This window comes from Orcinus orca, chromosome 7 (assembly GCF_937001465.1).
Source record: "Orcinus orca chromosome 7, mOrcOrc1.1, whole genome shotgun sequence".
Taxonomy (NCBI): Eukaryota; Metazoa; Chordata; class Mammalia; order Artiodactyla; family Delphinidae; genus Orcinus; species Orcinus orca.
In genome coordinates this window covers 42,695,736-42,722,328 of record NC_064565.1, presented here as the reverse complement: position 1 = coordinate 42,722,328, position 26,593 = coordinate 42,695,736, and the positions used below count along the sequence as shown (strand labels likewise).

The following is a 26,593-nucleotide window of genomic DNA, read 5'->3' as shown; positions in this document are numbered from 1 at the left end:
TTTCCTCTATCATGTTAGTAATAATGCACTGTTTGGCCTTGCATTTGAGATTTTCAAAGCTCGGGGAAAGTAGGGCGGGACACAAATTTTCTCCAGACTACATCAGACTAATTTTCTCCCACTGCCATCTACAGAGCTTTTTCTTTAGAAGCACGGAGCCAACAGTGGGGAAGGACCAGAAGAACACAGCAATGACAGGAGGGGAAATGCCAACCCTGCTTTAACCACCACCCTCTGATCCCAGGCTTAGTCAAGCAGTCATACCCGACTGAACGTGGTGACATGTTTTCCTCGAGGACTCCCAGGCCATTATTTCCTCCACAACCTCATTTACTTCTTCCAACTTTTCCTGTCATCTCTCAACCAAACGTCTTACGCAGGAGCATTTAACTCTACGGTCAGACCAACCTTGATACCCTTACTACACTACATCAAGAGTCAACCCCTGCAGGAGACAAGACTTCCCATTCTCAGCCAACCCCTCAGCCTGGTGGCAGGAAGGGAAGAAGTTGGGTTTATTTTCTCTCCCCCAGAATGAGCACATCAATTTCCTTCACTCACCTTCAGGTCCTTCGTCTATGGACACATGTAACCTATATGATTCCTCCCCATAAAATGAGTTCTCACAAACAAGGGCATGCCACTGCTTTAAGACAACTTGCATTCTCTCTTGGTTGGGTTACAATAGTTAAAAAGCGCCTAAGGCAATGAATTACACAATAGATGATAAAGGAGCTAATAAAATTACTTGCTTTATTCTTTTTCTGATTCTCTGCTGGTAGCACACAACGTCCCTTCCCTTGATTAGTTCTAGAGCCTCCTGTTCTTAAATACAGAGATTTAAGAATGAGCTCTTAGGAGATGTTAAGTGACCTACCACTTACTGAGCACCCCTTAGGTCCGATCAGCTCTGGGCTGTGAGTATACATAGGGCCTCAATTCAATGCTAACAGCTCTACAGGGTAAGGTTGGCTAGCACACAGCAGAGGCAGAACTCAAACCCAAGCCTGCCTGACTCCAAAGACAATGCCGGGCAGCCTGAAAAGCTTCTTTTAAAGCCAGCCCTCAGCAGAAGCTTACTGAAGCTTCTTCTATATGCTGTCACACTGCAGGACTCAGGAACTACCATGGAGCGTTCTCCAGTTTCATCTCACTCATCTTTAAATTTGTTACAGTCCCAAGAAAGCCTATGCTGTGTAAACCTCAGAAAGAACAGCCAAAGAACTGAATGTATTTATGACAATTGACAACAGATCTACTGGTGATGGCCTGGAAGTCTACTCCCAGAAGAGATTTGCTTTTCTCCAGGCTAAAGGTCACGCAAGGTACAAATTTAGAGCTTTGGACAGCCATCTGGTGATGCATCTGGAAAACAAAGGGAGGAGACAGGAAAAGAACAGAAGGCAGCCAAGTCCCTTCAGATGTTTCACTGGGCTGTGTGTGTGTGTGTGTGTGTGTGTGTGTGTGTGTGTGTGTGTGTGTGTGTGTGTGTGTGTGTGTGTGTGTGTGTATTTCCTGGTGCATCTTTAGAACAATCCTGTGAATTAAGATGGGTGTGTCAAACCTTAAGAAAACTGGCATGATTCTCATGATGCTTCCGCTCCACTTTGCATTACTGCAAAATCAGAAAATGATTAAATCATGATGTCAAGCTTTCACATGCTCACTCAACAGAGTCAATAACAGAATGAAAGTAGAGATGAAAACTGAATCATCGCAGACACTTTAAGAAACGCGGGCGGGGTAGGAGAGCGCGGGGAGGGCGGTGGGGGCCTACGCTCGTTCTCTGTCTAGCTGTGACCGGCTGAGGCGACGCGGCGGCATAGGGACGGTAGCCTTGCCCGGCTACTGCAGCACTAGGGTGTCAGTTGGTCCCGCCCAGAACACTTCAGTTCTGCCCTGCAAGGATATATTTAATAACTGATTGGTGTGTTCCTTTAATACAAGAAAATGGAAACTGAACAGACAGAGGAAACCTTTCCCAACACCGAAACCAAGGGCGAATTTGGTAAACGCCCTGCTGAAGATATGGAAGAGGAACAAGCTTTTAAAAGATCTAGAAACACTGATGAGATGGTTGAATTACGCATTCTGCTTCAGAGCAAGAATGCTGGGGCAGTGATTGGAAAAGGAGGCAAGAATATTAAGGCTCTCCGTACAGACTACAATGCCAGTGTTTCAGTCCCAGACAGCAGTGGCCCCGAGCGCATATTGAGTATCAGTGCTGATATTGAGACAATTGGAGAAATTCTGAAGAAAATCATCCCTACCTTGGAAGAGGGCCTGCAGTTGCCATCACCCACTGCAACCAGCCAGCTCCCGCTCGAATCTGATGCTGTGGAATGCTTAAATTACCAACACTATAAAGGAAGCGACTTTGACTGCGAGTTGAGACTGTTGATTCATCAGAGTCTGGCAGGAGGAATTATTGGGGTCAAAGGTGCTAAAATCAGAGAACTTGGAGAGAACACTCAGAAACAATCAAGCTTTTCCAGGAACGTCGTCCTCAATCCACTGACAGAGTCGTTCTTATTGGAGGAAAACCTGATAGGGTTGTAGAGTGCATAAAGATCATCCTTGATCTTATATCAGAGTCTCCCATTAAAGGACGTGCTCAGCCTTATGATCCCAACTTTTACGATGAAACCTATGATTATGGTGGTTTTACAATGATGTTTGATGACCGCCGTGGACGTCCTGTGGGATTTCCCATGCGGGGAAGAGGTGGTTTTGACAGAATGCCTCCTGGTCGGGGTGGGCGTCCCATGCCTCCATCCAGAAGAGATTATGATGATATGAGCCCTCGTCGAGGACCTCCTCCACCTCCTCCTGGACGAGGTGGCCGGGGTGGTAGCAGAGCTCGGAATCTTCCTCTTCCTCCACCACCACCACCTAGAGGGGGAGATCTAATGGCCTATGACAGAAGAGGAAGACCTGGAGACCGTTATGATGGCATGGTTGGTTTCAGTGCTGATGAAACCTGGGACTCTGCAATAGATACATGGAGCCCATCAGAGTGGCAGATGGCTTATGAACCACAGGGTGGCTCTGGATATGATTACTCCTATGCAGGGGGTCGTGGCTCATATGGTGATCTTGGTGGACCTATTATTACTACACAAGTAACTATTCCCAAAGATCTGGCTGGATCTATTATTGGCAAAGGTGGTCAGCGGATTAAACAAATCCGTCATGAGTCAGGAGCGTCGATCAAAATTGATGAGCCTTTAGAAGGGTCCGAAGACCGGATCATTACCATTACAGGAACACAGGACCAGATACAAAATGCACAGTACTTGCTGCAGAACAGTGTGAAGCAGTATGCAGATGTTGAAGGATTCTAATGCAAGATATTTTTTCTTTTTTATAGTGTGAAGCAGTATTCTGGAAAGTTTTTCTAAGACTAGTGAAGAACTGAAGGAGTCCTGCATCTTTTTTTTTTTATCTGCTTCTGTTTAAAAAGCCAACATTCCTCTGCTTCATAGGTGTTCTGCATTTGAGGTGTAGTGAAATCTTTGCTGTTCACCAGATGTAATGTTTTAGTTCCTTACAAACAGGGGTGGGGGGTGGGGGAGGGTGTGCAAAAACTAACATTGAAATTTTGAAACAGCAGCAGAGTGAGTGAATTTTAATTTTTGTTCATTGTTGGTGGTTTAAAAAAAATCCCCCCATGTAATTATTGTGAACACTTTACTTTGTGATCACTGTAACATTTGGGGGGGGTGGGACAGGGAGGGAAAGTAACAATAGTCCATATGTCCCTGGCATCTATTCAGAGCAGTGTGCAGAATGTAATGCTCTTTTGTAAGAAACGTTTTATGATTTTTAAAATAAATTTAGTGAACCTATTTTTGGTGGTCATTTTTTTTTAAGACGGTCATTTTTCAAATGGCTGAATTCCCCCCAACCTGCCCCCAAACTAAACACTAAGTTTAATTTTCAGTCCTCTGTTGGATATAAATAAATGCATCTCTTCTTGGACTTAGGCAAAGTATCTTGACACATTAAGTTCTGGTGATTTCTTAAGTGATTTGAAAGTCCATTGCTTGGGAGGAAATTCCACCACACATTCATGCTTATAATAAGCTGGGGATTTTTGTTTGTTTTTGCAAATGCTTGCCCCTACTTTGCAACGATTTTCTGTTTGTAATTGTGAAGAACCAAGGTGGGGAGCAATACAACAGATATGGAGTAGTTGGTATAAGTATATACCAGAAGCCTAATGGCAGCAAGTTTTATTAATCAGAATAATACTTGGTTATGGAAGTGACTGATGCTAAATAAATTCTGATTATTTTTTATTAGATAATTTCTCACCTATAGACTTAAATTGTCAGCTTGGTAGTGTCTATTAGTTAAACTTTGTAAAATATATATATACTTGTTTTTCCATTGTATGCAAACTGAAAGAAAAAGATGTACCATTTCTCTGTTGTATGTTGGATTATGTAGGAAATGTTTGTGAACAATTGAAAAAAAGATGAAAAAAGTTCCTGTGGATGTTTTGTGTAGTATCTTGGCATTTGTATTGATAGTTAAAAGTTCACTTCCAAAATAAAACTCCCAAAATGCTAAATTTGATGTGTGCCCAATTCGAACAAAGGTTGATTGACACCTGTAAAATTTGTTAAAACATTCCTCTTGTAAGGAAATACAGTAATCTTAAATTATAAAAAAAAAAAAAAAAAAAAAGAAACGCAACTGCTGATCCCTATTTACGAGAAGAAAACACATATTCGGCATAGGGGGTTCCCACTTCCTTCTACACAGGTATTAGCCAAATACTGATAACAAACGATAGCATAAAGCCCATTTCATAAAATTTCATACACATACAGATGGGGAGAGGGAAACTTCTCATTTTGAAAATATTCAAAATACTTCTCAGATTTAATTTTTCATATTTAATCTTTGAAACAGCACATGGCATATTAATTTCTATTTTGTCAAGGTACTCCAAATTTTACATAATAATAACACAAGTTATGATACTAAACCTAAAAATGATATATTTGATGTTTAAATGACTAATTCAAAATCACATTAGTTTCAAAAACATGTTGCTTATTTACTGTGGCAGCTAGAATAGAATGTTTCATCTCCATAAAAAAATGAATCTTTCTCCATTTGCTGAAAAGCAGAGTCTCTCAGATTAACTGTGCACAGGCAATAAGCTGGTAGACAAAACACCTTTTAAACTTGAGGTTACTGAGACATTGATAAGTAAAGCTAGATTAACTCCATTTCTCTTAAGTATGATTTTCAAAGTCTTCACACCATTATCTCAACTGAACTTTATAATGAGCCTATGAGGGTACGGATTAATTTCCTCCATTTTTGGATGAAACAACAGAAAACTAACACTCAAGGAAGATGATTTAAAGCAGTAGTTCCTAAAGGTGATCTCTTTTCCTTTGTGTGATAAAGAAAATAATAACTGACCTAAAAAAAAACAGTATTTTCCAGATCCCTGTAGAAACCAGAAAAAAAAATCAGCTAGGTTTTTAGCCCCCAAAGTCACTTTGCCCTTTGTAAAGCAAAACACAAAACATAATCATTCAAAACAGATGCAAGGCAGTGTGGGAAATGCATTTTTAAGGTCCACCTTTAACCATCAACGAGCAAAAAAAACCCTGGAGATTTGTAATGCCAGGATTTGCTGAAATAAATCCTGAATCAAACCTGTAAAGATGAGGGATTAATGGAGCTGAACGTAGGTATACAAACATTAACCTGCCCTACAACGTTCCTATCTTCAACCTACCTCATAGACCTGGGCTCTAAGCCACCCCTAGGGCCATTAGGAAATGGTATTTCACTTTCACCTCAACTAAATGACTTGAGTAAAACACACGCAGCACAATGTTCATTTAGCCCAGAACAGAACATTAACAAGGGGTGAGCGCACGCCCAAGTGCATGTTGGTAAAGGGGTGCCTTTCGCCAAGGAATAGACAAAGAATTGCATGGCCCCAAGATCCAAAGAGGGCTAATATGAGGACATTTCCTAATCTCAGGCAGATGACAATCTCTCAACTCCCACATGGAAAATAAACACTACTGTACTTTGCTGAGTGAGAGGATAACAAGTCATTGTTTGATAAAACCAGTATTTAAAAAATCCCCAAATTACCAACTGTTCAGAGTACACATCTGCTGCCACTTTTTTTTAAAGATTCAAGAAAGATACGTAGATGCAATACGTGCACGGAACTGTTGAGCTGAATGAAAAAGATGGAGCTAATCGAGTCCAGTACCTTCATTTTAGAAGGTAGAGAAAACTACAGAAAGGAAAAATAGACATTTCAACCTGAATAACATAGCATTCACGGCCCTGGGGAGCAAAATTCGGTCTTGGATTCCTATCCTACTGTGTCAATTCAGAGACAAATCTTAAAGAATCATTTCTAAAAGCTTAGGAAGTAAAGAATGAAAGAGCAGTCCACCAAAATTGAAGGCAAGTGGAAGACAGTCACCATATAAAGTCTTAGAAGGGAAAGAAATAAGAGAAGTGGGTCATCTAAGGGATCTGTCAACAAATACCAGCCACACTGATTTGGCAACAGTTCACAGCAAGTCAGCAAAAGCTGGCAAATTCGAATACTAAACTTTTATCCTGTTCTCCCTTTAACTTTCGATAAAGCCTCTATCTCTGAAAGGGTGTGTCTGAAAGGGTGTGGAAAAGAAAAATGAATCACTAGAGGCAGGACGTTATTACCAATTCATGCTCCAGTTCTCACAGTAGGCCCTTAACCCGATTCTAGAAAGGAAGGGAGCAGGAGTTTAAAAGGCAACAGAAGGCAGGAGCATCGGCTCAGGAGGGGACAACTCTGCATGGGTGCATCTGGATGGATACTGCACCCTGCCTTGGGCTTTAACCATTTTCATACAACAGTCGTTAGGTAAATCTCTAGACAGACCAGAAAAATAGCATCAGACATTAGATTAAGCTGTATGTGACATACTGTAATAACTAGGAACACTTTCTACACCACAACTTGATTTTCATCCAACGTCATAATGGTTAAAGTCCAACAGCCATGTTACAGAATTACAAAACACAATTTAGTTAAAACACAGGGTTTCTATAAACTCTTGTTTCAGATTACTAGATATTTCTCAGCTTCCCAACACAACGTATAGTAGCCCACTAAAAAAGAATAAAAATGGTATCATTTCAGAAAAGTTTTAAGAGTCTCTAAAGACTTGGTACCTACTGTATATTCGATGTATCTGGAGTGAAAGGAAAAGGCTCTGAATTATGGAGATGAGTTTACTTAAAAGACACAAGAAGATATCAAATGGAAAACATACTACAAATAAGAAAAACACTGCAGCATCATAGGCAGCAATAAGGCCTATTTCTGTGACATTTTTAGCTTTAAATTAAACCATACAGATTACTACAGCTGCCCCTTTGTTTCCAGGGTAAATTTATGCATAAAGTAATAGTATATTGTGATTTGCTTACTTTTCTGTCCCTCCCTCTCACTAAACCATAAGCTTCTATAAGAGCCAGAAACATGCCTCTGATTTACTGTTCTTTTCCAGCACAGAGCACACGGAAGTCACTTAAAACATTTTTGGAATGAGTATTTTATCAAACAATTGACAAACATTTGATAAAATGCAAAGTTGGCAAGAATGGAGGGAAAAGAACAGTTACTAACATACACGGTTGGTAATGTAAACCAGTACCACCTTTTAAAGGGTAATCTGGCAATATCGCAATACAGTAATACCATTTAAAAACAATGGCAAAGTTTCCATTATATATACTGTTAAATGGAAAAGACATGGGATATAGCACAATACATTGAGTGAAATCCTATTTTGTTTTGTTTTAAAGGTAGTGTATACTTACTCTGCATATGGGGCAACCACAGAGGGCAGGGGGAGTCATTCAAAGTGTAACCTAAACGTAATATACATATCCAGTCCCAGGGGCCCTGCCTGAATACATATCCAATTCTGGAAGGATTTACAAAAAAGCTTCACACGGGCTACCTGGAATGGTAATACTGGGGAGTGAAACTGGCATCATAAAGAGGAAGAAGTCTTCTTTTCCATCATCTACCCTTTTGAAGTGTCTTCCCTTCACATATTAAAGTTTTAATCTCCTTTTAAAGAGAGATGTTATGTTGCTAAAAAAGAAAGAAAGAGCACGAGAGAGAAAGAGAGAGAAAGGAAAGAAAGAATTATAGAAAGGAAAACAACAAATGATTTTAAACCATAACTTTTCCCTGCTTGTCTCCCACCTCGTCCACATAATATATTTTAGGAGTCAGTGGTTAGAGCACCGGTTTTCACTTTACGCTTGTTTGGGGCCTAATCAGATTCATTTCCCGTTTCCAGTCCTCCAACATCACAGTGGGAGAAAAACCTGGTTGACACAATCCTCCCCAACCCAGGGTAAGAAAAGGTCCACTGAGGGGTTCTATAATACAAACATAGGCCTGCTACCTATGCCACCTGACCCCGTGGGGTGGAGGCCAGGAGGCCAGGCACAAAGAGCCTGGGCAGCAAGTGCTTGATTTTTTTGGGTCTTCAGATGGAGCAGTTGTGCTTAAAATTTTACTTTTCTTACAAATACCTTCTAGGTGTCTTGAAATATTACCTAAATGTGAACAGGTGATGAACTTGACCATTAAGTATATTTCCTTACCGTAGTTCAAACTAAGAATTAGAATATAGGCTTTTCTAAAACTATCTAAAACAGCTTTTCTAAAACTATCCAGGAGTGAGCATATGTAAAATATATCATTGCTTTATACGCCTCTTTGTGTTTTCTGAGGAAAATACACTTCAACTTCAGCTGCCCATTAGAATCACCTTGGGAGCTTTAAAAAAAAAATCCCAATACCTGGGCCCCGCGCTTCAGACCAATGAAATCAGAACCACTGTGTCCTAACTGATGATCAAAGAACACGTTTCACATCAAAGCTGAGTACGTAATCATCCTCCTCCTTGACAAAGTGAGGGATGAATTTTCAAAAATTATACATACAAATAATTCTTGGCCTCTTTGAGTGTCCAGTAACACGGCCTTTGTCTTTGGGGCTAAATGCTAATGGAGGAAGGGATAAAACAAGCGACACAAGATACTGAGATGCTACAGCAACCACCATTGCTGGGGGGTTGGGGTGGGGGCGATGGGTTGCCGTTTTAGGTCTCTTTCCACTACCTGCTTGTCTGTGCTGCTAGTGATGCTTAAAAGGTCTTCTAAATACAGAAGCGCCTTGCTACACTGCTATTCCCAATGCCTACAGCTATTCTGGTGAGCGTCTCCGCCACAGACAACCACAAAAATGAAGAGCCCTTAACTCACAGCTCAAAGCCCATTGTGGGCCTCGGTATATTGAGATGCCATAACACTTAAATTGTTTTACCTGACAGCAATAAGGTAGGTGAAAAAACGCTTCATCATCCTAGAAATGATGCGCCACTACCATAAACCTTCTACAAGGTGTAACCAAATGCTAACAGAGGCTAAGGTTCAACCTGTGAAGTTAGACACCTCCAACCAAAAATTGCTAAAAAGCCTTGCAACCCTCTCTGTGCATTCTAGTCAAAGATTATTCAGCTTGTTTCTTGGAACGCTCATTCCAAGGAGATGGGGGTGGAGGGAGTCATTTGGAAACTGCCAAGAAATAGTCATTGGAAACATATGGAAAACCACAAAAGGCATTACCTTGACTTACATGAGCCTAAAGGGTGGGTTCACATCTCTTACCAATGTTACAGACATGCCCTAACTAGAATGACATTCCAGATGTCAAGGGAGGGGGGCACATTTCACAATAAAATACCTGGTAAAAATGTGACAAACTCTCATTGATTCTAGCATATTAGGATACAACAGTTTTGTTATTTTACTTCCATTATAAATAAGGAGTATCATCAGTACAATCATAAGTAGGACTCCTTATCATTTTTACTTTTGGTTTCTGTTTGGAAATTAAGCCAAGGAAGAATTCAAGAAGAATTTTTGGAAAAATATTGTGTAATAAATTAAAATGCTCCATAACTATCATTTACAGGAATTTTACCAACATTTCTGATATATGCACTGGAAATCCTTATTAAGTCTGACTTAGCATTAATCAGCAGCAGAGAATGGAATGAAACCGTAAGACTATTTGCAGTTACTTGATTTCAAATGGGTCTGTCTCCAATTCCATTATTTCAGTAGCACATGGTGCTCTTACCTAGAAAGTAAGCTCTCACAGGTCTGTGTACTTAGCTTTTTAATAAGGGTCTATATTGGATTTTCTTGGATGAAAAAGCACCAGAAAATGAAGTCAGAAAACTGTACTGCTAATTTCAACTAACTCCCCACAGAACTTTGGAAAACTGACTTAACCATTCTAGGCCTACGTATATAAAATGAGCAGGTTGGGCTTGAAGATTTGCTGAAGTTCCTTTCAGCTTCAAAAATTTCTTCTATTTTTAGTTTTTTAAGGAACCTCCATGCTGTTCTCCATAGTGGCTGTATCAATTTACATTCCCACTGACAGTGCAAGAGGGTTCCCTTTTCTCCACACCCTCTCCAGCATTTATTGTTTGTAGATTTTTTGATGATGGCCATTCTGACTGGTGTGTGGTGATACCTCATTGTACTTTTGATTTGCATTTCTCTAATAATCAGTGATGTTGAGCATCCTTCATGTGTTTGTTGGCAATCTGTATATCTTCTTTGGAGAAATGTCTATTTAGGTCTTCTGCCCATTTTTGGATTGGGTTGTTTGTTTTTTGATATTGAGTTGCATGAGCTGCTTGTGTATTTTGGAGATTAATCCTCTGTCAGTTGCTTCGTTTGGAAATATTTTCTCCCATTCTGAGGGTTGTCTTTTTGTTTTGTTTATGGTTTCCTCTGCTGTGCAAAAGCTTTTAAGTTTCATTAGACCCCATTTGTTTATTTTTATTCCCATTTCTCTAGAAGGTGGGTCAAAAAGGATCTAGCTGTGATTTATGTTATAGAGTGTTCTGCCTATGTTTTCCTCTAAGAGTTTTATAGTGTCTGGCCTTACATTTAGGTCTTTAATCCATTTTGAGTTTATTTTTGTATGTGTTGTTAGGAAGCGTTCTAATTTCATTCTTTTATATGTAGCTGTCCAGTTTTCCCAGCACCACTTATTGAAGAGGCTGTCTTTTCTCCACTGTATATTCTTGCCTCCTTTATCAAAGGTAAATCCATGCACATAAGGTCACCTTATCTCTGGGCTTGCTATCCTGTTTCATTGATCTATATTTCTGTTTTTGTGCCCGTACCATACTGTCTTGATTACTGGAGCTCTGTAGTATAGTCTGAAGTCAGGGAGCCTGAATCCTCCAGCTCCGTTTTCTTTCTCAAGATTGCTTTGGCTATTCGGGGTCTTTTGTGTTTCCATACAAATTGTGAAATTATTTGTTCTAGTTCTGTGAAAAATGCCATCGGTAGTTTGATAGGGATTGCATTGAATCTGTAGAGTGCTTTCAGTAGTATAGTCAGACACTATAAAACTCTTACAGGAAAACATTGGCAGAACACTCTATGACATAAATCACAGCAAGATCCTTTTTAACCCACCTCCTAGAGAAATGGAAATAAAAACAAAAGTAAATGGGACCTAATGAAACTTAAAAGTTTTTGCACAGCAAAGGAAACCATAAACAAAAGAAAAAGACAACCCTCAGAATGGGAGAAAATATTTGTAAATGAAGCAACTGACAGAGGATTAATCTCCAAAATACACAAGCAGCTCAATATCAAAAAAACAAACAACCCAATCCAAAAATGGGCAGAAGACCTAATAGACATTTCTCCAAAGAAGATATATAGATTGCCAACAAACACATGAAACGATGCCCAACATCACAAATCATTAGAGAAATGCAAATCAAAACTACAACGAGGTATCACCTCATACCAGTCAGAATGGCCATTATCAAAAATCTACAGACAATAAATGCTGGAGAGGGTGTGGAGAAAAGGGAACCCTCTTGCACTGTTGGTGGGAATGTAAATTGATACAGCCACTATGGAGAACAGTATGGAGGTTCCTTAAAAAACTAAAAATAGAACTACCATACGACCCAGCAATCCCACTACTGGGCATATACCCTGAGAAAACCATAATTCAAAAAGAGTCATGTACCAAAATGTTCATTGCAGCTCTATTTACAATAGCCAGGACATGGAAGCAACCTAAGTGTCCATCAACAGATGAATGGATAAAGAAGATGTGGCACATATATACAATGGAATATTACTCAGCCATAAAAAGGAATGAAATTGAGTTATTTGTAGTGAGGTGGATGGACCCAGAGTCTGTCATACAGAGTGAAGTCAGAAAGAGAAAAACAAATACCGTATGCTAACACTTACATACGGAATCTAAAAAAAAAAAAAAAAAAATGGTTCTGAAGAACCTAGGGGCAGGACAGGAATAAAGATGCAGATGTAGAGAATGGACTTGAGGACACGGGGAGGGAGAAGGGTAAGCTGGGACGAAGTGAGAGAGTGGCACTGACATATAAACACTACCAAATGTAAAATAGATAGCTAGTGGGAAGCAGGTGCATAGCACAGGGAGATCAGCTTGGTGCTTTGTGACCACCTAGAGGGGTGGGATAGGGAGAGTGGGAGGGAGATGCAAGAGGAAAGGGATATGGGGATATATGTATATGTATAGCTGATTCACTTCATTATACAGCAGAAACTAACAACATTGTAAAGCAATTATACTCGAATAAAGATGTTTAAAAAAAATTTTTCTTCTAACTCAAAAAGACACCTGAGGGGCTTCCCTGGTGGCGCAGTGATTGAGAGTCCGCCTGCCGATGCAGGGGACATGGGTTCGTGCCCCAGTCTGGGAAGATCCCACATGCTGCGGAGCGGCTGGGCCCGTGAGCCATGGCCTCTGAGCCTGGACGTCCAGAGCCTGTGCTCTGCAAGGGGAGAGGCCACAACAGTGAGAGGCCCGCGTACCGCAATAAAAAAAAAAAAAAAAAAAAAAAAAAGAGACACCTGAAAGGTTAAAAGTGAATAAACATTACAGGCTCGGCACTCTCACCAATGCTGTCTTTGATCAACATTCCCTGTGGGTGTCTGATGTATGCATTTTATACCAGACATGATGGGAAACAGAAAGGAAGGGATAGCTTCCTAACCTCTACAAATCTGGGAAGATATTTTATAAACGTAAATATTTACACACACATATATGAAGCAGTTAAGTTATGGAGCAAGGCAGTGTGAGACTACGGGACAGAACAAGTCATACAGACCAAAAGAAAGGTCAGTGTGAACCAAGAAACAGGTCAGCAAGTAGTCTGGGGTGGAAATGTGGCAGGAGGAATTACCTATGCAACTACCAAGTACCAGAAACTATAATCAGTGTTTTAGTTTCATCTAATTTAAACCACAGGGCAATCCATGAGGTGGCTAGTGCCACTGCACAAGTAGGAACACTAATAGCTCTTCATGTTAAACAGCATGACCAAGGCCTCTCACAGAGCTAATAAAGAAAGGCCACTCAAAGGAAGGGGGAGTTGAACTTAATCCTATAGATTGGCCTTTTGCTTTACTGGAAACCATCTGTGCAGGGGCAAATGCCAAGAAAGTCTCTTAAACCAGGTGCCTGACCCATTCTACTTAGCAAAGAATGTCCCTAAATAAGTGAGGCACAAACCCTGAAAGAACTATTTCAATTGTGTGCAAACTCAGAAGGGCAAAGGCTAGAGCTTTCCACAAAGCTTCCCATCACCCAATCCACACCATCCCTTGAAAAGAGGCGACTTTCACGCTCCTGAATCCTCCCTCTTCTAGTTCTCAAATCTCATCTCCGCTGCTCCACGGGTCAGGCCAAGACTCTACACCTAGGACTTGAAGGTTCTAGCAAACATTGGACCAAACTGTGGTTCTAACAGATACAAACCCTCTGAGAGCTACAGGGAGAGCACAGGACCAATTATGTTCATTTTTTCAGATAAGGAAGGTTCAGAAAGGTTGATGATTCAAAGCCACACTGCTAGTGAGTCAGTACCATGGACCCCTACGTTCTTAGAGCAGAGGCTGCATAACCAAGAGGAAAGGCCTCTCCACCAAGGTACATCGTCATCAATGTTACTTAATCTCTACAAGCAAAACACGGCTAAGCTTGACACCTAGCTCATGAGTTCGACAGAAAGCTGATTAACACAAGACAGAGAAGCCAGACTAAAAACTCATTGATCAGGAAAAAAGGGTTTTATTACATTTCAGGTATTCTCAGCACCTAGCACTCAACAGAGGTGCCCAAATGCTGTTGCTGTTGTTGAATTTATAAAACTAATCAATAGAAATTACCTAAGACCTATGTTCTCGTTTGAGTCCCAGTCAATGTCCATATTTTAAAGTCTATAACCCAAAACAAACCCACATGAGCTGGTGCAAGGAAAAAAAAAAAGCAGTGGGGTTTCAAGTTGAGCAGTTCTCCAAGTTTCAATACATTCAAACAGTTCCGACATTACCATGCATTCCACATACTATCTGATTCCCTCTTGGGTATGTTTCTGTGATTTTTAATAAGATACCCTCAACTGATGAAAATCTGCCGACAGCAAGATGAGGGCTGTACCTAGCAGAATAAAAAGATGGTAGCCCCTCCCACCAAAAAGAAAAAACACCCAAAAGCCAGTATATTTGAAGTGAGCAAAAATTATTGAATCCCAAATACATTACAGATTAAGTATGAAGAGCCAAATCCTTCTCCCACCGGAATGCACTAATCAATTAACATTTATTAAATATAAATGTGAACACACACCCAGCATGGGGGTCTCCTCATTTATACTACCCAATACTTCCAAAACCTTTCTGTGCCCTAAAGACACGGGGGAACGCTAAGCAAAAATCAGATTGGCAATTTTCCCTTGGAGGCTAAATTACTGCCACGGTTGGCATTTTCCAGATTCCCCCACTTCCAGAGTTTGTTTCTGGCAGGCAGCTGAACTCAATCACTACCATCCTTATGAGCTTGCCTCCCCAGAATTCTAGTACCCTGAGTGACCCAGAGACCACCCCCTTAACAAAGAAGGGCTCCCAAGCTTAAAGTAAGCACGGTTAGGGCTTCCCCTGGTGGCACAGTGGTTGAGAGTCTGCCTGCCGATGCAGGGGACACGGGTTCGTGCCCCGGTCTGGGAAGATCCCACATGCCGCGGAGCGGCTGGGCCCGTGAGCCATGGCCGCTGAGCCTGCGCGTCCGGAGCCTGTGCTCCGCAACGGTAGAAGCCACAACAGTGAGAGGCCCGCGTAGCGCCAAAAAAAAAAAAAAAAAAAAAAAAAAAGCAAGGTTAATGGGGAGACACCCAACAGCCATAATATAACCATTTGTAAGAGAAGAGTTATGGGATCAGATCAAGGACAGGACACAGGGCAACAGACTGGGCACAGTTCCTCCCCCAGATCACGTCAAGCCAGGCATCTCAGATCCTCATCAAGGACCTTTTCACCAGAACACAGACCCCACCTCCAATTCCCCCAACATACACCCCTCTCAGGTAAGGAACCCCTAGCACAACACTCTCTTTGGTGCCCAGTACATAAACCAAAGTCCATGAAAACATGTTTTGCTCCCTGTGACACCAAGGCAAAAGGGAGAGTGAATGGAAGGATGAATCCTAGATGACAGACAGTGCTACAAAGACCACTAGGATAGATTTATCTGGCTAATTCAATACCTTACACTAAGGCATCTAAGAGAAGGGTCTGACTAAAGGCCTTGACTCTTTCCTGGAGGGCCCTAGCTTACTCTTTCTGATGCTTTCCATCCATTTGGCTCACCCCTGCTTCCCCTACTCTTTCTGGTCTCATCAGGTACTTCAGAATGTTTAGAATAACATGTCTGATTCCTGACTCCACCGTTAACTAGTGCTGTGATGCTGGTCAAGGTATTTAACTTTTCGGTACTTCTGTTTCCTCATCTGTAAGATATAAATAATAAGAATATCTATCTCAAAGGGTGTTATAAGGAATCAATGAATTAAATAAGTTGATCTTCACAAAGCACTTGACCTTCACAAGGCACTTCAGAACAGTGCCTGATGTGGCAAATGCTGTATTAAATGTTTGCTAAAACTGAAAGATCATTTTTAAAAACGGTTTCTTCCTCTTCACAGCCAGCTCTTAGAAAACCTGATCAATCCGGTTTTCAAATCAGAAGAGGGTACCACAAACGAGAAGTTAACAAATGAGACAACCAGAGCACAGTTTCTTTTAGGGGCCATGAAAATGCTCTGAAATTAGATTGTGGTGATGGTGGCACAACACTGCAAACCTACTAAAAATCATTAACACACTTTAAAAATTAGCGAATTTCATGGCATATAAATTATGCCTCAATAAAGCAGTTTTTTTAAAACGCGGAGTAAAATAACCACATATCCACCTAAGTCAACTATTTAGTCAAAATAATGGAAATCAAAATGCTGAACTTAGTTGAGGACTGAGTCCAGGATGCAAAACCCCTATTCCTGGTACCTCTTCACAGGACAGCATAAACACAGGTGACCTCCCCAAACTGGGTATCCAACGACTTAAATAACTGGCAAACATGGGAACAAGAGAAGCCCTAGGAAGCTTTCGGATTCTGGGAAGAATGTTTCACGCAAGCACAAAATAATTTAAACACCTGGTGACTGAGAACACATGCCTCAACAGCAAAGTAATTTCCCTGAATTTAAGCTTATTCCCCTAAACATGGGAGGCAGCACAGTATGACCTACCAGCTCAAGCCTTCTGAGATTCACAAAGGTGATTTCAACCCAGCCTGCTTGGCCTAGAAAAAGTTTATTTTTACCTTTTCAAGCCAGTTTCCTCATCATTAAAGCCACCTATCTTGCAGGTGTTACTAAGGATTGGAGTCAATCAGTGACAAGCACCTCGTGTATGGCACATGGTAGGCACGCAGTAATAGCAATTCATTATAATTACATACAAACATAATAAAATGTACATGGAGGTACCATCACACAAAATAACAAGGCAACTCAACCTTTCCACTTACCTACACTTACACTATTCCTGTAATATTATTCCTGAGTAATCTCTCTGTACAAAAGGTAATGAGCTCCATGGTAGCTGAGGGTCAGTAGCAGGAAGGCATGCTGAAAGCAGAATGAGTCCTCTTACATTTCTAGAAGTTTCTAGGTGAATTAATGGTCCTGTGAATAGCACCTGGGGGAAATCCTAAGAGGAAGAGTTGAGGGAGTCTGAATGTACCGACCACGCACTCACTCTTGGCCATGTCTGTAGATTTCACAAAGTAAGCGGCCACCCCTCCAGCCACCACTTTGCCGGCCCTGTGAACGGACGCTTACATTTCACAGTTTCACCCAAGTTTCCCAGCCACTTTAGCACTGACTTGATGCCCCAATGCGGCTGCACATTATTAACTGTTCAGAAACAGCACGACGAGGCTGTGAAGCTTAACACTGTCATGGAAAAAGGAAGAGAATTAATTCATGGCTGGTTCAAGTACCTCACGTTATTGGCGATGTGATTAGGTAAACCACAGTAAAGTTCGTAATAAACCAACAATTTGTTTTTCAAACTCTGAAGCCATTCATTCAACTCTGACGTCTTCTGAGCCAAAGACTTTAATGGGAGCTTTGCACCTGCTGACAAGAGAACCCTAAGCGATGCCAAAAGAGGAAGTGAGTTGATGAGGGCAGGGCGGGGCAGTTATTCTTTTCAGTTTTACTATTTGACTTACTAATAACAATGCTTATCGTATTCTACAATTGCAAAATGATCCACATACACGATGCCTCCGACAGTTGCCAGCAAACCTTGCAGAAAGATGAAGCAACCAACACCAGATATCTCAGGCCTACGACAGGCAAACCTGAGTCAGGAACCCGTGCCTAGTCTTGAGCTCAATCTCATGCTGCCTCTACAACTGAGATACAGAGAGGAACCTGGTCAAGCTCCTTCCACCAGTGGGTTTCTAAGTATCTTTACAGAGGCACTGTTACCATGGAAGTAACCCCCTGTAACCACCGCCATGGAGCTGAATTATGCAGACATGGAAAAAGTCCCTCGGGCCCATTCAATTCATTCTTCTCTTCGCTCTAGTCTGCAAATCTCCACATAATCAACTGGAATGACTATGCAGCTCAGAGCTGACTGTCTGTCTGGCAATGTTTGGACTCAGGTGAATGGTCAGCTACTTCCTGACACACGGATGAATTCGCCACTGATGCCCAATGGCCCAGTGTCAAGTGTGATCCCGGTCACCTCCGCCTCGTAGGACAAGTATCCAGTCTCTGGGAGGGACCTGATTAACAGCTGGTTCTTTCAGATAAGACTGGGAAATAGATGCTTCTTTCCAAAAACCGCAGGTTAAAAAGCAGTCAGTAAAAAAGTGTTTTCCTACTGGCATTGTAAGTAATATTTGGAATTGGTTTCAGAAATGTTTACAAATGAAGCTCCGTAAGTAAACTTTTTTTAAAACTCAGTTCTACAAAGAGTTCCATTTCCCTTACAAGCATTCTCTGTATCTTCTGAAAGTTTCTATAATTTTTGGTGACCAAATTAGTCTTCGCACAAAGCACTCATTTTTGCTTCACGATTCTCATTTAAATACTCTGATGTTTAATAACCATACTCTGTCATTGCTCCTAATGGGATATTTTAAGATTCTTTTTCAAAGGCTTTGCTTAATCACAGCCTTAGCCTTTTGGTAAAATTGGTCTTTTAACAAACTGGCCTGTAGGGGACAAGTTTTTAAATTACTCTCAAGCTTTCCCTCCCCCTTCAAAGTTTTCCCAAACTACTTAAAAGCCTCTCAGCCCTGGACTTGCCTGGTGGCGCAGTGGTTGGGAATCCACCTACCAACGCAGGTCACACGGGTTCGAGCCCTGGTCCGGGAAGATCCCGCATGCTGCGGAGCAACTAAGCCCGTGCGCCACAACTACTGAGCCTGCGCTCTACAGCCTGCGAGCCACAGCTACCGAGCCCGCACGCCACAACTACTGAAGCCCGCGCGCCTAGAGCCCATGCTGTGCAATGAGAAGCCACCGCAATGAGAAGCCCGCGCACCACAACGAAGAGTAGCCCCCACTTGCCGCAACTAGAGAAAGCCTGTGTGCAGCAACGAAGACCCAACGCAGCCAAAAATACATTAAAAAAAAAAAAAAAAGCCTCTCAGCCTTGGGGGAAGGATGATAAATTAGATGATTTTGCTCTCTCTCTCTGTTGCTTGGCATTGCCCTGTTCTAGTCCCTTTTTGTCTCACCAGGAATTTGCTTCTTGCAAGCAGACTCCCTCCTATATCCTGAAGCATCCAGCACATAGATTTACTGGTAAAGTTGCTAAGAGGCCCAAAATGGGCATAGGAAACCCTTCAGTTTCCTCCTGGGGTGGTACTCTTTTACTCGGCCCTTTCCCTTTCTGTAGTGAAGGCCACGTTTGTATGGTTGGTTCAAATTCTAATTCTTCAGATACCTGGTAACTTCCAAGTGGATCCAGAAAAATGCAATTAAAAACAGTAGTTTAAAGGCAAAACATGATAAAAATATTAACTAATAAGCCAGGGTGCAAAATGACATATATGCTCTGTTGAAACTTTTTAAAATTTATGCACACATGCAAATCAAAATCACGAGATTCTGTGTGGGATACCACTTCACACCCATTAGGATGGCTATTATCAAAAAAATTAAAAGTAAGTGTTGGCAAGGATGTGGAGAAATTGGAACCCTCAGGCATTGCTGACGGGGATGTAAAATGGTGCAATCACTGGAAAACTAAACAAAGATTTACCTCAAAAAGGTAAACGTAGAATTATCACGTGATCTAGCAATTCTACTTCCAAAAGTAATGAAAGCAGAAACGTAAACACATGTAAAGCACTATTTTCAGAGCAGCATTATTCACAATAGCTAAAAGGCAGTAACAACCCAAATGTCTCCCAATAGGTGAACAGATAAACAAAATGTGGCATACACATACAATGGAATATTATTCAGCCCTAAAAAGGAATGAAATTCTGACACATGCTACAACTTAGATGAAGCTTGAAGACTTGATGCTACGTGAAGTACACCAGACACAAAGGACAAATATTGTATGATTCCACTTATATGAGGTTCCTGAAACAGGCCAATTTGTAGAAACTGAGAAGTAGAACACAGGTTACTGGGGCTTGGGGAAGGGAGGAATGGGGAGTTATTTCTTAACGGCAGATTCTCAGTTTTAGAAGGTAACAGTTCTGGAGATGCACAGTAGTGATGGTTGCACAACAATGTGAATACACTAAATGCCACTGAATTTCATACCTAAAAATAGTTTAAATGGTATATTTTGTCTTATGTATATTTTGCCACAATAAGAAAATATGGCCGAAAAATTCTTTGTACACAAATGAGGAGGGAAGGGAAATTACCCCATGAAAAGCAATGGAATAATAAAGGGTTACTTTTCTAGGTTCCAACTGTTCTAAGAGCTGTTGTATTTTTTTTTTTAATTGGTACATTTATTCACACACTCACTGGTGCACAAAGAAACAGATGGGGCAGCTCAAAATAACAGTTCCAGTTCAGCAAGATTTTAGCACTGACGCAATAAGTTGCATGGAAGGTAACGTTATACGTGAGGGCAGCAAACGTAGACGGGAGCAGAGCAAGAGAGGAGGTATATCACGTGTGGCATGTTTTCTTTCTTCTAATCTTTTGCCTTGAAAGCCAGCCTCTCAGGCCTGAGGCTCAAGGCCCTGGTTCTCTTGGATATACGTGCACAGATCACAGGAACACTTGTGTCTGCACATCCAACGGGCCCCATGCCCTGGACTATTGCCTAACGCCCTCTCGGTCCCACTGTCAGCCCACTGCGCTGACCAACGGCAAGGATGTTGCCCTGCCCCAACGGTCTACCCAGCTGGCAGATTCAGCTGCCAGAAAGCCAAGGAATTTTGTGTGTCAATTCGCAGAAAAGAACTCCTAAACTCTTCCAGTTAAGCCAGAATCTTGAACTTTTCTATCTGGAAACTTCAAGCACAAGTTCAACACAAACCTTAGTCACCCCTCAATCACTGGCCTCTGAGGGGCAGAAGAGGGATATGAATCAACCAGATTCACAGAGAAACTCACATATTTTCTCCTCAGTTTAAGGAACCTCACACCTGTCAAATGTGAGTGTCTATGTTTGCTCAGATGACTCTGAGTCCCCTAATGAGACTGGGATGACAAATGGCGACGTGGCAGCCAACACAGGATTGCAATTCACTGCAGATACCCATAGAGAACAACCTATACCTGAATCATTAAGGCTTAACTACCCAGATCTACAGATCCAAGTCAAGTCCTCTTGAAAGCAGACTGCCAATGTGGGAGACACTGAGTCTATTTTTCCAGACTCGTGAAACATTCACACAGGTTAGAAACCACTGGTTGCTCTAATTAATTGCCTGAGACACACTGGTAGATTTTAGGGCTTGTTATATTGTTGTGGGGTTTTTTTAATTCTGTTAGTTTACTTGACCCACATTTTCATGTCTTGGTTGTAACACTCGGGAAATTAAAACTTATCCCAATAGGGTATAATTAAAAGTTAAATATAGCAACTAAAATAGCATCTCATTAAAAGTCTCCTCCAAATTGTAGAAGCGTCACTGTGTCGGATTGGCTAGAAGTCAGCACGGACAAGTCTGGATTCAGGCACTTGCAACCACAATGCATCTGTAAAGGCTGCAGCTGAGAAATGAGAAGCCCACATCCAACATATTCGATTAGAGCTTCGGTCTTTCACTTCAAATGCTTGAAAAACTGAGATTTCATGGAAGTTCTGCCAACCATCCAGTCAGCCCTCCATGGTGAGGGCTAAACAGGTGCAGTTTCTTACAGAAATTAGAAAATGAGTTCATCCCTCATGAAAGTTGAAGACAAAGTACTAGTCACTAGTTACTGCCACTATCTACTAATCTTTGAAAAATGAAGTGAACATCACTCCTCAAAGTCAATTCCAGGAATACGCTAAGTACGCCCAACCCCGTACCCTGTCCCAGGCAGTGTCCTAGCCTCGCCATCCTTCTCCTGCTCTCACAGAGGTACCTGATAAGAGAACAGCTTTGCCTCTTCTCTCCTAGTTACCTAACAGTTTTTCAATAGTGCCTCGGAGTCCTGAGCAGAACATCTATAAAACTAACCCTCCACTTATCCATCTCTCAAGAAGTAGTTTTGCAATCCTGAAAAACCTTCTTCCATCCATGTTTGGCAGATGCTCCAATAAATAGGGTTTTCCAACACCCAAGGAAGCTGCCACTGAACATGCATTTTCTGCACTCCAAACTCCAGACCAGCTGGCAGCCCTAGGAAGGGGCATCTGAATTCAGGACTTGCACTTGTCTAGATAAAGACGGCTGCTATTGTTGCCCCTGGTGACCACAATTCACTTTGGCAGAAGCAGTGGTGGTAAATATTTCTCTAGAGAGTCAATTCACATCAACCGGGTGCCTTTGTTTCAAGAAATAACTTCTTGGTAATTTATCTTGAGAAAACTCTTCTCTGAAAGTTTACAATGCTTCAAGGCAGCACTCTCTCTCTCTCTCCCCTCTGACTTCTACATATCTCAGAACCCAAAACTGGCTCATTTGAAACAATATCCTTGGAGTAGATTTCAAGTACAGCATAGTTAAGAGTAGGAAAAAGATTCTCTTGAACTCAGTATAGTAGTTGTGGTTTCACTCTTCCACCACCTACCTCAAAAGTACATAAATCAATATTAGCAAGCTCTACCTGAGTGGTGCCTGTATTCTAAGTTGCCCAAATGGAAAACGCTTAGAGAAAATAGCATGCACAAATCGCATATGCAGAGGGACTCACAGTTTTCAGAAATACTTTTAGGAACCAATATATAACTTTAGCCTTACAACAAGCTGAGTTTCATTATCCCTACTGTACAAGTTAAGCTGACAGGGGTGATGTAACTTGCCCACAGGTACTCAAAACCTGTGGCAGAGCTGGACAGTGAACTTAGGTCTTGACAAATTCAAACTACTTCTGCACAGACTATGTTGTCCCCAAGGAAAGAACATGCATGATCCAAAAACTCCTCCATCATTGACAGGTAGGTTTTCACTTCATCATGATAAATCTCTGGGGTTATTTTAAAAACCAGTAATATAACCAGAGCTGACAGAAAGCTGCCACAGGGCAACAAGGTTCACACCTCTGCTGTAGGCTTTCCTTACCACAGCTTAAAAGAACTGAAATATTACTGACCTACAGCACAGCTGACTCTCTGTTAAGACATTTTGTACTGGGATTTTATAATATTTTATATGCTTCAGGCACAGAGCTCAACAAGTCCAAGAGAAACTCTAGGATCTTTCCACACAATATTTCCATGCATATGGCTCACATGTCCCTGAAAAACAATGGTAGTTACTAGATACTCAGGGAGCTCTATCACCTTATTAAAAATTTTTGTAATACTATTATAGGTAGCAACTAGTGAGTGAGCATGGGTGAAATGTAGTGTGTGTATGAACCAGAGTGACATTAGAGATAAAAAAGGATGTGAAGAACAAGCTTGGGGCTTCCCTGGTGGCGCAGTGGTTGAGAGTCCGCCTGCCGATGCAGGGGACATGGGTTCGTGCCCCGGTCCGGGAAGATCCCACATGCCGCGGAGCGGCTGGGCCCGTGAGCCATGGCCGCTGAGCCTGCACGTCCGGAGCCTGTGCTCCGCAACGGGAGAGGCCACCACAGTGAGAGGCCCACGTACCACAAAACAACAACAACAACAACAAAAAAAGAACAAGCTTGATTCAACTGAAACAAACCAGCTAGATGAGACTGGTAAAAGCTGGTAGAGTTTTAAAGATTAGAGCTCACCTAAAATGGGCCAAAACCCCCCAGCTTGCATCCTGACTCTGAGGTGGGCCCCAGCATCTGGTTTCTGGGAGCCTAGTCATTCAGATTTCCACTGATAATCTACCGTGTGCCAGATATCATGGTACAAAGGACAGGAAAGGTCTTGCTATGGGAGAGCTGACAGCCTCACGGGGATACTAGAAAGCTTCCATCCCTATTCTAGAGAGCCACAACCCATCAGTGGGGCTGCCTGGAGCATATCTCCAAGGGCAGATGATTCTGGGCAAGAGCTTTGATGACATTTATAAGCAATTTCAGAAAATAAGAGCTACTATGGGATGGATTCAAGCAGGAAATAAGGACAAAATCATTCCACTGCCAGTGGCATTCATTAAGGGTCATGAACTTTTCCAAATGAAAGCAATGAACCAAAACAAAGAGACAAAAGGAAGAGTTTGTATTAGATTGTAATAAGTCAAGGATGCAACCCTGTAATCTCTAGGATAATTACTAAAAGAAGAGCAAAAGAATTAAGTCAATAAACAGAAAATGGAATAACTTTTTGCTTAACCCAAAAGAAGTCAGAGAAAAAAAGCATTGAACAGACAGGTCAGATGGAAAACAAATTGTAAGATGGTAGCTAAAATCTCAAATACATCAGTAACTACATGAAAGGTAAACTGAAAGCTACCCAATTAAAATAATATATAAAAACAAAAGTTGGGAAGAAAGGGAGGACCCAAGTACGTTTCAAAAAACATGGAAGAGGGCTTTCCTGGTGGCACAGTGGTTGAGAGTCCGCCTGCCGATGCAGGGGACGCGGGTTCGTGCCCCGGTCAGGGAAGATCCCACATGCTGCGGAGCGGCTGGGCCCGTGAACCATGGCCGCTGGGCCTGCGCGTCCGGAGCCTGTCCTCCGCAATGGGAGAGGCCACAACAGTGAGAGGCCCGTGTACCGCAAAAAAACAAACAAACAAACAAACAAAAAAAACATGAAAGAGGATAGATGCCATCACTTGGGTCTGTCTTGTTGCCCACAATGAAGATCCTGCCAAGTTTTCTAGCACAGTCCTGTGTGCATCCCTATCTGTCACAGCTCATTTGTTCGCCTCCTTGCACTGTTAGGAAAGCAAATCACTTCACTGGAAAAGGCCATAGAAAACTCTGCTGTCTTGCTGATTCTTTATTGAGAAAGCCCTTGTTCTTCCCTGCTAGGAAAAATTCATTTAGTGCATCCTTGCATATGCATATTAAACCCTGCATTGTATCCAGATTATCATATTGTTTTACTGGAAACTGCCTAACAACTTTTCTGGGGGTCACCACTAATCATGGAAAGGGATTCTTTTTTCCTGCCCACAATCCTTGCCCCACTTTCTCTCCCTCCCCCAAGCCCCCGCCTCCAAGTACCAGGCTCCATTAGTACAGTAATAAAACCACTACTGTTTGGTTAGCAGTAATGAGTTCTAACAGCATCAATGCAGTGCTTCATGGAGAAGGGCTATTGTTAGGTGCAGCAAACCTTTCCGGCATCAATCAACTGCAGTAGATCGTAGCAGCCTTTTTTTAAGCTTGCCGGGAATGCAGTGAAAAATTGCACAATCCGTGCTCCTCAAGGACAACACGATGTGGCTCATACACAATCAAACAAAATGACCAGTGACCGAACACACTCATTTCTATACAGGCTAGCTCTACTGCACGCCTGTCTTAAAATCTGGGTATGGTGACTGTCCTAGCGTTGAGTGGTTGTGTTCCTACTGCTGTCTGCTCACCCCGCCCCCCCCCCCAAATATCAGTCACCTTGATTTCCCAACAGCTTCTCCTACAAAGACACCCTTTATTCCTTTATATCTGTTAACTTTTCAAGATAGATAGATAGATAGATAGATGAAAAGGAGAAAGAGAAAAAGAGAAAGGAAGGTTGGAAGGAAGAAAGGGAGAAAGAATCCAGTAAAATAGCTTTATCTCAGTTTACTGCCTCCTGGGTTGAGGCCAGGATGAGGGGATTAGCGGATTAGCCTTCCTGGGTCTCCATTTCCTCATCAGGTTCACTGGGCTGATTCATGTAAGATTGCTGTTATTCAACTGTTTTTGACCTATAACAACAGCAAGTTCATATGATTCAAACAGACGGCATTAGACACACTTAATTACTTGGTTAAGCTAGAACATGGAAATAAATTTCCATTCCAGTTGGGCCCTCTCATCATCTTCTTAAGAGATTAACTTCTTCACCTTTAAAAAAACAAGTTTTTCTTTAATACAGCAACTAGCTAGAAGTATTCTGATAACTTTAGGCTTTGGTCAATCCAAGTTCCTCCATTTTTGGCTACCAAAAATGTCGGTGGAGGTGGTAGGGGCTTTATTTTGTTTTGTTTTGTTTCTTATGTAGGTACAAAGGGACTCCACCTATGGATGAAGAAACACTAGGAAGACTATCCCTCATCCCTTCCCTAAAGATGCAAACCACCTCAATCTCAGTACCAAGGCCAGTCAAGGGCTGTCTTGCCTTCTGCACAAAAAGGAATAAGGAGAAAAAAAGAAGAACAGAAACACATCAACACCTGAGTGAGCATGGAGAAGCTATAGAAATGAGCAAAAGAAGGCAGGCTGAGAGAGGAAGTGGATATAAAAGAAGGAAGAGTGACAGAGGAAACGGACAGGCTTAAAATTTTCCATCAAAGTCTTTGTTTTGATATGTGTCAAAACTGAATCTGTTAGAAATGCCTGTTCTAAAATTGCTGCTTCTTGATGTGAGA

General features: G+C 41.7%; 1 protein-coding gene and 1 pseudogene across 10 annotated transcripts in view; one reads left to right on the top strand and one right to left on the bottom strand.

Annotated features, from left to right (window-relative positions):
• FMNL2 (formin like 2) overlaps nt 1–26,593 on the bottom strand; it is a 308,405-nt gene that overhangs the window by 215,235 nt on the left and 66,577 nt on the right. The window lies entirely within an intron of this gene.
• Nucleotides 1,785–3,848, top strand: LOC125965063 (heterogeneous nuclear ribonucleoprotein K-like; annotated as a pseudogene).